We start from the raw sequence: 15,120 nt of genomic DNA on the forward strand, positions 1-15,120 counted from the left end.
TCATATGGATAAGATTAAATTCTTGGAGAATCTCAATTTCTTTTTGAAAATAGAAGTGTATTTGGAATAAGAGATAAGTAAGCTTTGAAATAGAAATGTAAAACCCATTGAAATAAGCTTAGTGTGTAGGTTAATAATTATATGTTTAATTTTAAAGAAGTCAAGATTGTGGATTTGTTACCTCACAGTAACTGCAGATTCAGAGTTAGTGAATAGGAACCAGGAAACACTCTGAATGCTCTCTGAAGAATGGTTGGGCAATTAAACGTGTGTAGCCCTCTGTAAGGTAACTTACTGATGAGTAAAATGTTGAGAAGTCTTTATATCACTTACGCAGCCTACCCTTATAACTGATCTGTGGAGGAAATATAAGCCATTTAGAACTATTGTAAGTCTAAATTAACACTTGATTGCTTTTTAGTAGTAATGAGGGGAAATATCAAAATTATGACCACCCCCCCCTTGGGGATCCCTGAAATTTTTAAGCAATATGTTGTAACTTCATATAGTTTATGTATAATGTAATAATGGAAAGATTGTTTTGTAAAATGTAGTAGTTAATGTGTTATTCTTATTACTGTTTCTTCACATTGGAATTAATATAAAAATGTTGAAGATTTAAAGACATCTAAAATGTTCTAATGGTTTGAAAGAATTCTGAAAGTAATGATTTGTATTTTAAGCATAGCTAATAGTTAAACAGGTTTAATGTGAAGTTGCCTTTATGGAAATTTTCCAGTTATATATGAAAAGTAGGATTACTGTAGTTATATTATCCCATGTAACATAAGATAAAATAGTAATAATTTGAGATTTCTCCATGATAATCTCTAGCTAATTGTTATGTGAGAATGATAGGGACCAAAATTGACAGAGGAGGCCTGAGAATGAATTCAGGGTATGATGGGAAATCTCCTAAACAAAGGAGGTGTTTATTTATGGCATAATACAGTAGGCATGGGGTGGGGGGAGGTCTCTAGTCAAGAGTTATCTGCTGTGCCATCTTTATATAGGGAAGAGGAGAAAAGGATACAACATGATGTGATTTCAAATAAATGGATGTGGGCCTGAAGTTAGTGCCACCAGAAGGACAGATCTTTTAGTTGAATTATGCCATATGCCTATGAAGGGGGTTTCTGTAATGAACCAGATGCTGGAAGAGCTTGACTGATCTTTGTATAAGGTTAGAAGATAATCCTATTTAGTGTGTTCTGATAACAAAGACACTAGAGAGCAAAGACCTTGGGCAAGAGGTAGGAGATAGGGTATGTAGAGCCAGTCATAGCTAAAATTCCTGGTTTACGGTACAGCTAGATGGTGTAGTAGATAGAGCACTGAACCTGGAGTCAGAAGGACCTCAAATCCAGCCTCAGACACTTAATAATTACCTTAGCTATGTGACCTGGGAAAGTCACTTATCCCCATTACCTTGCAAAAAAAAATTTTTTTTTAAAGAATTTCGATTTTAGCAAGGACACAGGAAGAACACTCAGAAAAGATCTGAATATTGAGTAGTGAGCTCATTAACTAGGACCCCATCAAAATTATAATTGGTGATTAGTCCCTGTAAACTAGACTCTCTTGAAACTCTAATTAGGTAAAGTTATTATTTCAGTCATGGGACTTTTACTTGACTTTCTGTTCTGTTCTGATACAAGAAATGGTCAGCAAAAGGAAGTACTGGTGAGTCAATGTTTTTCAAGAACCAAGAAGTCTAGTGGGGGCCTGAAAACTACAGGTGACAGATATGTTGGGATGAGCAGTTGAAGGGGTAGTTTCTCGGTCTGAGGTTGGACCTTTTCTGACTTAATTTCCCAAATGTGGCATTTGGATAATGTTTCACTGGTAGGTTAAATCTGATTTAAGACATTTGACTGCTCACAAGACCTCTACCTAGTCAATGACATTCAAAATTATATCTATAAAGGAATTTTACTTTGATGCCCTGGATCTTTATAGTAAATTACTTTGAGCAAATCATATATAGAAGTTTTAGGTCAATTGGATTTAATAGCCAGATAGGTTAAAAGTGTGGTTCTGGCATCTGCTGTTAGCTATATATTTTGATAAGAATTAAGATCCTTTAATTTTTATGTCAGAGAGGATATTTAGGTAAGAAGAATGGGAAATTTTTAGGATATAAAGATATAATTCTGTACAATTATAGTTTCAAGTTCTAGTTTAAGAAATGTGTGTTAACCAAGTACATCAGGATAAGAATTACCTATGGTATATTTAGAAATGTTTTGGAGAGATAATTCATTGTAGTTAAGGATGTCTGAGTCATTATTGTAATAAGAGCAAAAGGTTAAGACTATTTTTGTAAGTCACTTGCTAGATACTCTTTTCTTCCAAGATGATTGTCAAATAAATGTATATGTTACAAGCTCAAGTCAATCTGACACTTTTCAGTGAGTTCACTTGGGTAGTGAAACAATTTTATGGAAGCTTTTTTTTGTTAAAGTGAAGTATGTATGTCAACATGACTGTAAGGCAGAATATAAATTGTAAAAAGTCCAGAATTTTATGATCTTGTGATGAAAACATGTAATTTGGTCTGAGTAAAATGTTAAGTTATGTTAGGAAGTTCATTTACCAGAAATGAAGTTCTCAACAACTTACCTGAGTTGGATAGGATTTTTTGGAACAGATTCAGAAGATTCAGAAGGACATTGGATATCTCCAAGGCAGAGAGAGAGAGAGAGAGAGAGAGAGAGAGAGAGAGAGAGAGAGAGAGAGAGAGAGAGATAAGTTCATTTTCTTCATTTTGCATCTATTTATATGGGTTATTTGGTCAGCGGATCTGCTCCTTTTGATATCTATAATTTTCCCTTGATTCTGTAAGTGTGTCACCACTACTTATGCCCCCCTTCTTGTAGATCAATCTCATGTTTGTTGCCTGCCATCGCTAAAAAGGAGACTTGGAACTATAAAACTCAATTTATACTCCCAACAGACTATAAGACTACAGGCAGTGATAGAGGTCATTTCCAAACAAATGATAAAGATTTTGAAAGAAGTGATAAGAATTGTGATTTAGGAAAGAAATCATTATAAGGGATAGAATCCAAATTCTGATTAAAAGAACAAATGGGGGAATTGTGAGAAATATAGGGTGTTGGCTTCCATAGAATATAAGAGAAGATTATTAGTTTATACACACACACACACACACACACACACACACACATTGTACAAAGACTGGCATCTGCCTGTGGTTGTCGGTGCCTACTTGCAGCTATGTGAGTGTAAAACAAAAGAATTAACCCTAACCTGATCAGACCCAAGACTGGATCAGGTTTGGTTCATCTGCTGGTTCCAAGTTAACCTAGGGTCTCTGTCTTTGTAATTTGTAATACAAATAATGTATTACTATATATTCCCCTGTCCTCAGTATTATAATGGCCAGCATGGGGAAAACATTACTAGAGAATAGTATAGGGATGAATGTATTGATTAGGAAACTGCATATAAGATTGGACATTGTTACAATTTGGGGTCTTTTTCCACTAGGGAAACTGGCCCTCCTCTGCAGAGAAGTCTATTAATAAAAGCTATGTAATTACTCTGGACTAAGAATTTTTAATTATGAGCCATTTATAACAATCTCAAACTTCTAAACATGAAAATGAAAGAGTCTGTGAATGAGAAATCAGGATTAAAATGAGGAAGGTTAAGCATAGTAGGATGCACTCAACTACCATCATAATTTATGTTTTTTTTTAAGGTTTTTGGCAAGGCAATGGGGTTAAGTGGCTTGCCCAAGGCCACACAGCTAGGTAATTACTAAGTGTCTCAGGCCGGATTTGAACCCAGGTACTCCTGACTCCAGGGCCGGTGTTCTATCCACTGCGCCACCTAGCCACCCCAATAATTTAGTTTTAAAAAAGACTGGAGTCAAGTAGACTTGATTTTTAGATCTAAACTTTGAAATTTAATAGCTGTGTGACCTTGATATTAACCTCTTCTAGTCCTAGTTTGCTCATCTCCAAATGGGGATGGATCATCTTAGACTTTCCTTTCTCACAGAGTAACTATGAGGAGGGGTGGAGAGAATGATATATACAACAAACTATAATAATATAGACAGAAAGAACAGCTATTACCACTAAAACCTTCATTGAAAGTAATTGCTATGAAATTATGATGGCCAAATTTGGATGATTCATCAGAGGAAATATGATGTCATGAAGAAAGTGATGAACTAGGGGCGGCTAGGTGGCGCAGAAGATAAAGCACCGGCCCTGGAGTCAGGAGTACCTGGGTACAAATCCGGTCTCAGACACTTAATAATTACCTAGCTGTGTGGCCTTGGGCAAGCCACTTAACCCCATTTGCCTTGCCAAAAACCTAAAAAAAAAAAAGTGATGAACTTGGAGTGAGGAAGAAGTGTGTAAGAAAACTGTTTCAAACAATAGATTTATTTCCTTAGGTAAATCACTTTACTTCTCTGGGCTCCAGCCATTTATCTCTAAATGGAGTCACTAGATTTAAGGAAGTAGTCTACCTAAATCTAAGATTTCATTAGGCAACTGCACTGCCCCCCCCATAAGCAGTACAAAATACTATAAATTGTGTAAGAAATTTTTAATAGGCAAAGTTGTTTTGCCAGATTGGGGGGGGGTTCCTCTTTTTTATTCTTTGTTTTAAGGGACAGATCACTACTGGAAAATGTAAATGATATAAAAACAAAAAATATCAATAAACACTTTTTTAAAAATAAGAAGAAAAAAGAATGTGGTCTTTGTGATCTCCTTACTGGAATCATAACCTGTCTAAATAAGGTAATCAACCAGAGTTGTTCTTCAGCACCATTTATTCAGATTTCTTCCTTTTTTTCCACCTTACATTGCACTGGAGACAAGTCTTCCCTCTAATTACCAGGCTAGGTTTTGGCACTCTAGACACTGACATTCAAACCTGGCATTCTTCCAAGGTCCTACCTGGCTCCTGATGGTTTCTTATTTGAAAGGCTAAGGATACCTTACAGACTCAATCTCGGAGAAAATGGGGTACTGTAAAGGCCCTTAAAGATTATGTTCATTTGAGGTAAAAAAAAAAAAACTCACCAACTCTCTGACTCAGGAGGATAAGAAAGGCTTAAGTTTTAATTCACAAGTTATTCAAACAATTTACAAGTTACTACAAAAGTTTCGCCAGTTAGGTTCTTTGGAGAAGCAGCAAGATAGTGAGTCTCTTAAAGGACAGGCTGATTAGCAAATGTTTAGGTAAAAAAGGCTATCCAGCCTCAGACACTTAATAAATACCTAACTAATACCTAAATACCTTGGGCAAGTCACTTAAAGCCACTGCCTAGACAAAAAAAAAAGGCTTAAAGTGCTTAAAAGGAAAAAGAAAAAAAAAGATTAGATCAAGAAGATTAGAGGAGAGAGAAGAGAGGCTAGGAAGGGAATGAAGGGGAGGGGAAGTAAGAGGGAAGGGAAGGGGAGCTTAGATCAACATAAATCTAATCAAGGCCATATTGTTCCAGCATGGCCAAGACTATGGAGGTCTAGCTAAGAGAGAGAGGAAGAGTAGCAGCCTGGCCAGGAATCCAGATGAGAAAGAAAAGAAAAAGAAGAAGGCCACACCATTGGATTTTTACTTAAAAGCATTTCCATGGTAGGCAGAACAAGGGTGGTACTTGAGGTGTGGCCCCATGTATTCGCCAATGCATATGCCACAGTGGTGGTCCCCAAGGAGTGGCTAAGACAGCACTCATTGAACATGGGAGACATACGACATACATGCTAAGCCTTCTAAGTCCAGCATGGCTTAAGAGATGGAGAAAGCAAATCAACACAGAATGGAGACCACCCTTCACAGTACTGAAAAGTTTCAAGATTATAGCATTTTCTCTTCAAGACCAGTGATTTCACTGATTTAGAACAATACTGACAATTCCTAGATGAAGAAATTTCCTCCACCAAAGAAGGTAGGCAATTTATATTTGCAATTTACAATCCTAGAAAATTGCCAGAGGTCATGTCTTACACAGTATGTGTCAGAGAAAGGACCTGAAATCTAGTCTTCCTGACTTCGGGGCCTGCTCTTTAGTTACTAAAATCCATTCTGCATCTATATATTATATGAACTGTCCTTAAAATGATTATCTTGCACCTGTGTAGGACCCTGTAACTCTGATAACCTTAAAACTGAAACTGTTATTTATATAAAGCTTTGTAAAGGGAAACACTTTCGTATCTGTTATCTTATTTTTGATCTTCACAATGATCATAGGAGGCAAGGAAGGTAAGTGTGTGCTCCCATTTTAAAGATGAGGAAATGCAGGCTCAGATTAAGCAACTGGCCAAGATCATAGGGCTAATAAGTAACTGAGTTAGGTTTCAAGCCCAAGTCTTCTGCCTTCAGCTTTAGAGGTCTTTCCATTCTCTTCTGCTCAGGCCGAAGCCACACTTACTTTTCCTAAGGCATTATATGACATGAGTATCAAAAAAAAAGACTTATTACAAAATGAAACAGAATTAGTTCAAAAAGAAACTAGACATGATGCTCCTCCTAGTGTTCAAGTTTGACAGGGGAGTTGAATTTCATTTGATTTTTTTTTTTTATAACATGGAAAAATAGAAACTAGCAATCCAAATACACATATAAGATGATACATATGACTTGGAAAAGGGAGAAGTATAGCCTCAGGTATATACCTCAATCTACCAAACCAGTCCCAAAATTAAGTTTAAATGGAAATTTTTTTTTCTAAGAGCTTGCTATCTATCAACAAACACCCTATGCATAGGGAAAGAGCTTGGAATGCATTTTGGAGAAGGAAATAAAAGAAGAAACAAAAAGTGATATGAGTAGTGAAATATTTGGATTAAATTAGAAAAATGAAGAACTGGGGTGGCTAGGTGGCACAGTGGATAGAACATCGGCCCTGGAGTCAGGAGTACCTGAGTTTGAATCTGACCTCAGACACTTAATTATTACCTAGCCATGTGGCCTTGGGCAAGCCATTTAACCCCACTGCCTTGCAAAAAATAAAATAAGAAAAGAGTCTATGGAAAAATGAAGAACTGAGGAATGAATATTTGAGCACAATTTTTATGAAAGGAAAAGAAGGAAGTAAAATTGGACAGGCCTCAATGCAACAAAATTAATAAATTTCTAGATCAGTAATGCTATTATTAAGGGATATTAAGTTTGGGGAAATACAGTAGAAAAAGTGAAAGATAATTCAGTGTGAAGTGAGAAGGGACAAGATTAAAAGCAAAGTAATAGAATACACATAAAAACAGAATAAAGAGGAAAAGTGAGGTCAAATATTTTAAACAGCAAAATAAATGTCTAATTAAAATAGCAGAATGTACCGAACATTACAGAAGAAAAGAGGCAGAAGGAAAAACAAAAAAAACAAAAAGCAAGACATTTTCAAAGAAAGGATTAGAAGGTAAGCATAAAGCTCAAATGAGAAATAAGGCTCTACCAAAGAACATTTTGGAGTGTGCAAACAAAATGAGAAGAAAAAAAAATTGTAAGATATTCTGAAGGATAAAAATGGCTAAATGAAAGATAAACTTCAAATAAAGTTAAAATTGAAGGGAAGATTTTCTGTTAAATTATTCAAAAGTGGGGGGGGGGGTGTCACAAGTCAACTGTCACAAGTTTTCCAAAGAAGGCAAAGAAATAAAAGAATTTGGAAACGGGAACTAAATGACTCAGTGGACAGGGAAACCCCCCAACCTCACACCTCCATCATGAGACTTAGTCATAGTCACTGGGCTGCTCTATGAGTCCTCACCCCTTGCAATACTCTCTTCATAGGGTCCTTGAATTCCAAAAATTCTCCAACACCCTCACTGACCTGAACAAGATCTGTCAAAAGCAAGGTAAATGGAACAAAATCCCATCCAGCCAGCTGTTTTTTGGAATAAGGAGGCAAATCCACCCTTTGTGACTCTTTTTCTACTCCTCAAATTCTCCAATCATCAACCCAAACTTCTTAAAATAAGTTCAAATCCCCAAACTACATCAGACCTTCCCCACCAACTCTGCCCAACAGTCCAACAACTCCCAACATCCAGTATCTGGACAGTAACTGTACCCTCACTCTGGCTCACTCTTTGCTGAACCATACCAATCCTGAAAACCCTTGGGGTTGTCTCCTAAAGAACTGGGAAAGGGACTTCTGGCCAAGATGGCAGAGAGAAGACAGGCACAGTTCTATAGTTTCCTGATCTTTCCCCATCTATCATATGAAACAAACCTCTTAAAAGAAATCTTACCCACAAAAACCCAGAAAGAAAAGCCAGGAGAAAGAACATCTACCTCAGGATTTGTCTCCCCCAGCAGCACTGGAAGAATTCAGCCAGGGTGAGTCTGGGCTCAGAGGGAGGATCAGCCCCTGATCAACCAGATTAGCAGCTGAATTGGAGCCAAGAGTCTGAGGGCCCCAGAGCCAGACCTGCTGGATCAGCAGTGGGGCTAGATGGCAGGGGCTTGAGTCAACTAGGGAGCAGAGGCACTGGTGCTGGTGCTGTCCCCTAGGAGCTTGCGGACAGGGCTGGGGGGGGGGAGAGTTCGGGTGCAGGAGAGCTGCGGACACCATCCCTGGGCTCCTCTGGTCTGAGGAACTCAGAGCCCAGCTTCCATTGCTGCTCAGACCTCTTCCCCAACAAACATTTGCAGACTAATTCTGCCTCAGGCACAGGTGTGTAAGCAGAAGAATCAGCCCAGCTGAGGAATGACCTCAGGCCAGGGTAAAGAGCAACTTTGATTGAAGGCAAAAGAATTCAATAGCTCCAACCCCTCCCTTCAAGCAAAGGGAGAAGGCCACAATCAAGGTCACAGACACTCCAGAGAAAGCAACCAACACCTCCTACTGGCCAGCCAGAGACACTGCACTCAGTGAGTAAAGCCTCTAGTGATCCCAAGGCCCTGTGAACCAGCTCCTCCCCAACTCAAGGTCTTAGCAAAATGAAGAAGGGTCAGCAGAAAGGTGGATCCATAGAAAAATTCTTGGAAGGGAAAGACCCTAACTCAGAAAGACCTAGAACCTCTGAGGAGAATACGATCTGGTCTTCAGCACAGAAAGACTTCCTTGAAGAAATAAGGAGCTTAAAAATCAACTGGAAAATTTGGGAGAGACAATACTTTGGAACAAGAAAACAAATCCTTAGAAAGTACAATTGGACAAATACAAAATGAGAATAAATCTCTCATATCATCAATTGGATAATTACAAAATGAGAATAATTCTCTCAGATCCTCAATTGGGCAAATGCAAAAAAGAAAATAATTCTCTCAAAACCTCAATTGGTCAAATGGAAAGCTCTTTCGAAAGGAGAATTGGCCAACTGGAAAAGGAGTTGCAAAAAGTTAATGAAGAAAACTCCTCCCCCCAAAAAAGAATGGAGTCTACAGAATCTAATGACTCCATGAGATAGCAAGAGTCAGTTAAACAAAATCAAAAAATAGAAAAAATAGAAGAAAATGTAAAATACCTCATCAACAAAACCACTGACCTCGAGAACAGATTGAGGAGGGGCAACCTGAAAATTATAGGACTTCCTGAAAACATTGAAGAGAAAAAAAGCCTGGACTTAATATTACAGGATCCAGTGATGGAAAACTGCCTTGATATCATGGAATCTGAGGGCACAGTAGTTATTGAAAGAATTCATCAATCCCCTCCAGGAAAAAGATCCTAAAATGAAAACACCAAGGAATGTTGTGGCCAAATTCCAGAACTATCAGATAAAAGAGAAAATCCTGCAAGCATCCAGAAAGAAACAATTTAAATATCAAGGATCCATAGTAAGGATCATGCAGAACCTGGCTGCATCAACATTAAGGGATCGAAGGGCCTGGAATGAGATATTTCAAAGAGCAAGGGAGCTTGGAATACAGCCAAGAATCTACTTTTCCCACAAAGCTGAGCCTTCTCTTCCAGGGAAAAAGATAGACATTAAACAAAATGGAAGAATTCCAAAAATTCCTGATGAAAAGACCAGAGCTAAATAGAAAATTTGGACATCAAACAGGAGATTCAAGAGACACATGAAAAGGTTAAAAAAAAAGGGGGGGGGGGTGGGGTAAAAGGAAAAAAACTTCTATCCAGTAAGTTGAAACTGGCTATATCCCAGCATGGGGGAAAACATTCTCATAACTCTTGAGAATTATAACTCTAACAGAGAGAATATACCTAGCCAGAAATGATGGACATTCATAATCTAGCCATGAGACTGCTATCTAAAGGGATGTAACTGGCTTTAACCCTACTTGGGAGGAAGAACTAGGAAAAAATTGTGGGACAGTATTTGAAGATGAAACATATTTTTATAAATATTTAGTTATATATAGAGGCAGCTAGGTGGCACAGTGAATAGAGCACCAGCCTTGGAGTCAGGTCCGACCTCAGACACTTAATAATTACCTAGCCATGTGGGCTTGGGCAAGCCACTTAAACCCATTGCCTTGAAAAATCTAAAAAAAAAAAAAGTCATATATCAAAAGTTTTCAATGTGGAGAACAAATCTGACATTTCAAATAAAGGTAAAGGCAAAAATAAAAGATTTGAAATTTGTTAGCTGTTATTGTTTAAAGATGCTATAAGAAAGAAGATCAGTGGAGAAATGTTTTAAAAACAACTATTTATCAGTCTTTATTTTGTAACTGAATTTTTCTACCTTTGCATAAAGTTAAGAGGAAGTCTTATTTACAACTGTTTGATTGCTATATTTATGTTATGTTACATGATGATATGTTATATATGATTGTTATTTGTTAACAATTCTAGAAAAGAAAATTGTTTGAATTCATATTATAATGTTGAAACCTAAAGGTTAAAGAGTATAGCTCGGATATATGGATGGGCAGGCAGGGACAATAAACCTAGCTTCTTCTCTGAAGTCCCTATTGATTCAGTATGAGCAAAGTTACTTAGCCCTGGGAAAATAAGCCAACTGTAGACATATAATTTCTAGACAGTGAACCTGGCTTGCTGCAGACCTGCAAGTTCTTGCCTAATACAGAAATGATTTCTAAAGATTTTGTCTTTACACCGGGATAAATTTAAACTGCAGAAGGAGAAGATAAAAGCAAATAATGAATTTCAAGTGAAATTTCTTATGTTTGAACTGGTGAACTTTTATTGCCCATGACAGGTATATCTAGCCTTGAAAACTGGTAGAGTTTGCTATTTTGTAGTAAAAGATTTTGGGACTATGATAAATTTTATTCTAAGGTTTGACTTTAGGTGTTATTTCTGATGGATTATTAAGTCAGAAATCAACCATTCCAAAGAATGGCTACAAGCTAATGCAAAAAGCTATTCAGAAGAAATGTGATCCTAAAACTGTCACAGGTGGAGGTATTTAAAACAGCTGAAAAACAATCTTTAGTCTCAGTCTAAGATAGGTTCCTTCTGGCTCACTTTCCTAATTGTTTACCTTTGAAAAGCAGTGTTTCCCACCTGGTTATTCCTAAACCATGACTGCATGGCTGACTGTTAACTGAGGTACCTACCTAAAGTCAAACAGAACTAAAGATGCTTGATCCTGCTGTATATGTCTTGAGTTAGCAAGAACTAATATGATTTTGGTCTAATCACATCCCAGTTTTTTCTCTCTTTAGCAAATTCCATGGGAGCATTCACATCATGCGCTGGTATCCTGCAGTGTTCCCCTATATACTGAAAAGACCAATGCTGCCCAGATTGGGTTAACTAAAATATGATGTTAGATACATCTATTCAACTATCAACTGCCAAAGTTATGGAATATTATTTTATTAAAAAAACAATTCTCTGTATTGTTATTGTTGTTCTTCCTTTCTGCCATTGCTGTATTCATATTATCAGTTCCCAATAGTTTGGTCTCTGGACTGAGGGTATCATGGAAAAGATTGCAAATTGAAGATATTCATTTTGTTTTCAATAGAACACCTGTAATTCTGGGGCAGAGTCAAGATGGCAGCATGAATTAGCATGCTCCCAGAGATTTTTCCCTAGACAAAGCTAAATTAAGCCTCTGCAAAGACATTAAAGCTACAGATTCCACCAAAAAAAAAGACAAGCTCCAAAGAAGTTTTCAATGGTAGACATCATGGACGACCTTCAGTGAAAGTCTAACTCTTTGGAGGAAAAGGGGAAGAAGAGCCAAGCAAGGCAGGAGAGCAGGAAAGCCAGTGGGAGATTTTTAGCCAAAGTGAGGTTCAGGTTCCTATATATAGGTTGACAACAGCATAGGTCCTGGCAGCCAGACAGCAAGCCAGAAGAGAAGCTGCCAACCCCAAACAAAGTCTGAACACTGTGAACTCTGGGGTAAAAGACAGGACTGGGTTGGGAACAAACCACTGCATACATAGAACCTGGACATAAAGCAGGAAATAAACCTCTGCAAAGGCAAAGCCTGGACTGCATAGGCAACATCTTAGCCAATAACACGCCAAAGATCAGATTCCAGCCCCAGCATAAAAAGGTTGGGTCTATGCACCTTATACAGCAGGATTAGAACTCAGACATTTCAAGATGAGCAAAATCTCTAATAGAGTATTCACTGGGGCAGTTGGGTAGCACAGTAGATAGAGCATTGTCCTTGGAGTCAGGAGGACCTAAGTTCAAATTCAGCCTGAGATACCAAATAATTGCCTAGCTATGTGACCTTGGGCAAGTCATTTAACCCGATTGCCTTATATAAATAAAATTAAATTTTTTTTTAGGTTTTTGCAAGGCAAACAGTTAAGTGGCTTGCCCAAGGCCACACAGCTAGGTAATTATTAAATTTCTGAGACCGGATTTGAACCCAGGTACTCCTAACTCCAGGGCCAGTGCTTTATCCACTACACCACCTAGCCGCCCCAGATAAAATTAAATTTTAAAAAAAGAGCACTCATTTTAGAAAAACACTATGCAGATAAAGAAGATAACAATGTTACCTCAGAAGAAGAAAACAGTCAAAAATTAGTCTCAAAAAAGAGTGTACAAATAGACTCAAAATCAAAAAAGCTCATAGAAGAGCTTAAAAAAAAGAATCTGAAAACCAAAGAAGAGAAGAAAAAAATTGGGAAAAAATGAGTCTTGCAGGCAAATTATGAAAACTTGACCAAAGAAATCAACTCCTTTAAAAGTAAAAATGATCAACTGGAAAAAGAATGTAACTCTTCAAAAAATAAAATTAATCACCTGAAAAAGCAAACACAAAAATTAATTAAATAAAACCCTAAAAATTAGAATTAAAGAGAAATCAATGAATCTATGAGACTCCCTACAAAATTACATCAAATAAAATAAAAAGACTGAAAAAAAAATTGAAGAAAATATAAAGTAAATTTTAGGGAAAAAATGGAAAACAGATCCAGGAGAAATGATTTATGAATAGTTGAACTACTAGAAAGCCTAGATCAAAAAAAAAAGAAAACATCATGCAGGAAATTATCAGAGAAAATTGTTCAGATCTGCTAGAACAAGAAGACAAAAATAGAAGATGAAAGAATACCCAGAACTCCTCCAGAAAGAGATGCCAAAATAAAAACACCAAGGGCTATTATAGCCAAATTCCAGAATTCTCAAATAAAGGAGAAAATATGACAAGCAGCAAAAAGGATGCAATTTAAATACAAGGGAAACATAATCAGAGTTACACACAACATATTAGCTTCAACACTGAAGGACTAGAGAGCCTGGAATACCATACATCAGAGGGCAAAAGACCTTGGATTACAACCAAGATTGTACTACACTGCAAAATTCCTCATATGCTGTTAGGAAAAGATGGATGTTCAATGAAATAGAAGATTCCCAGAATTTCCCGATAAAAAGATCAGAATTGAATGCCAACTACTTCAGTCAAGAGATGCATAAAAAGGTAAATGAAAGATTGCTCCAAATCATTACTTATTAGAGAAATGGAAATGAAAGCATCTCTGAGATACCACCTCACACCTCTCAGACTGGCCAATATGACCAGAAAGGACAATGATCATTGTTGGAAGGGTTGTGAGAAATCTGGAACACTAATACATTGTTGGTGGAGGTCATTCAACCTTTCTGGAGAGCAGTTTGGAACTATGCCCAAAGAGCAACAAAAATGTGCATATCCTTTGATCCAACAATACCACTTCTGGGTCTATACCCTGAAGAGATGATGAAAAAGGGTAAAAACATCACTTATATAAAAATATTCATAGCAGACCTGTTTGTGGTGGCAAAGAATTGGAAATCAAGTAAATGTCCTTGAATTGGGGAATGGCTTAACAAACTGTGGTATATGTATGTCATGGGACACTATAGTTCTATTAGAAACCAGGAGGGATGGGAATTCAGGGAAGCCTGGAGGGATTTGCATGAAATGAAGCTGAGTGAAATGAGAAGAACCAGAAAAACATTGTACATCCTAACAGTAACATGGGGCTGATGATCAACCTTGATAGACTTTTCATTCCATCAGTGCAACAATCAGTGACAATTTTGAGCTGTCTGCAATGGACAATACTATCTGTATCCAGAGAAAGAACTGTGGAGTTTGAACAAAGACCAAGGGCTATTACCTCAAATTTAGAAAAAACAAATTAAAGATGTCCAATTAAATCTAAATTAGAAATTCTGAAAATCAAGGAATAAATTAATAAAATTAATAAGAAAATCACTGATCTAATAAATAAAACTAAGAGTTAGTTTTATGGAAAAAAAACAATAAAATAGATAAACCTTTGGGTAATTTGATTTTAAAAAAAAGAAAGAAGATAACTAAATTACCAGTATCAAAAATGAAAAGAGTGAACTATCCACCAATGAGGAGGAAATAACAGAGATAATTCAGGGCTGTTTTGCCAAACTGTATGCCAATAAATTTGAAAACAGAGTAAAATGGATGAATTTAGCAGTAAGAGAAGAAAAAGAAATTGAAGGAATCAGAATTGGCAATGAAGAAGCAAAACTTTCCACTTTTTGTAGATGATATGATGGTATACTTAGAAAATGCAAGGAAATCATCTTAAAAATTATTTCAAAGAATTAACAAAGCAAAACTGCTGGGGCAGCTAGGTGGAGCAGTGAACAGAGCACCAGCCCTGGAGTTAGGAGTACCTGAGTTCAAATTCAGCCTCAGACAATTAATAATTGCCTAGCTGTGTGGCCTTGGATAGCCACTTAACCCTATTTGC

The 15,120-nt window shown here is 37.0% G+C and overlaps 1 protein-coding gene across 2 annotated transcripts in view; it reads right to left on the reverse strand.

Annotated features, from left to right (window-relative positions):
* Nucleotides 1-15,120, reverse strand: part of GALK2 (galactokinase 2) — a 178,030-nt gene that overhangs the window by 142,470 nt on the left and 20,440 nt on the right. The window contains exon 1 of one of the 2 annotated variants that reach the window (XM_074234714.1): nt 8,287-8,647. The exons of the other annotated variant lie outside the window; for it this stretch is intronic. The gene's annotated coding sequence lies outside the window, so the exon portion shown is untranslated. Of the gene's footprint in view, nt 1-8,286; nt 8,648-15,120 lie in introns of those variants that run through there. 2 annotated transcript variants of the gene reach the window in all.

Source organism: Macrotis lagotis, chromosome 4 (assembly GCF_037893015.1).
Source record: "Macrotis lagotis isolate mMagLag1 chromosome 4, bilby.v1.9.chrom.fasta, whole genome shotgun sequence".
Taxonomy (NCBI): domain Eukaryota; kingdom Metazoa; phylum Chordata; class Mammalia; order Peramelemorphia; family Peramelidae; genus Macrotis; species Macrotis lagotis.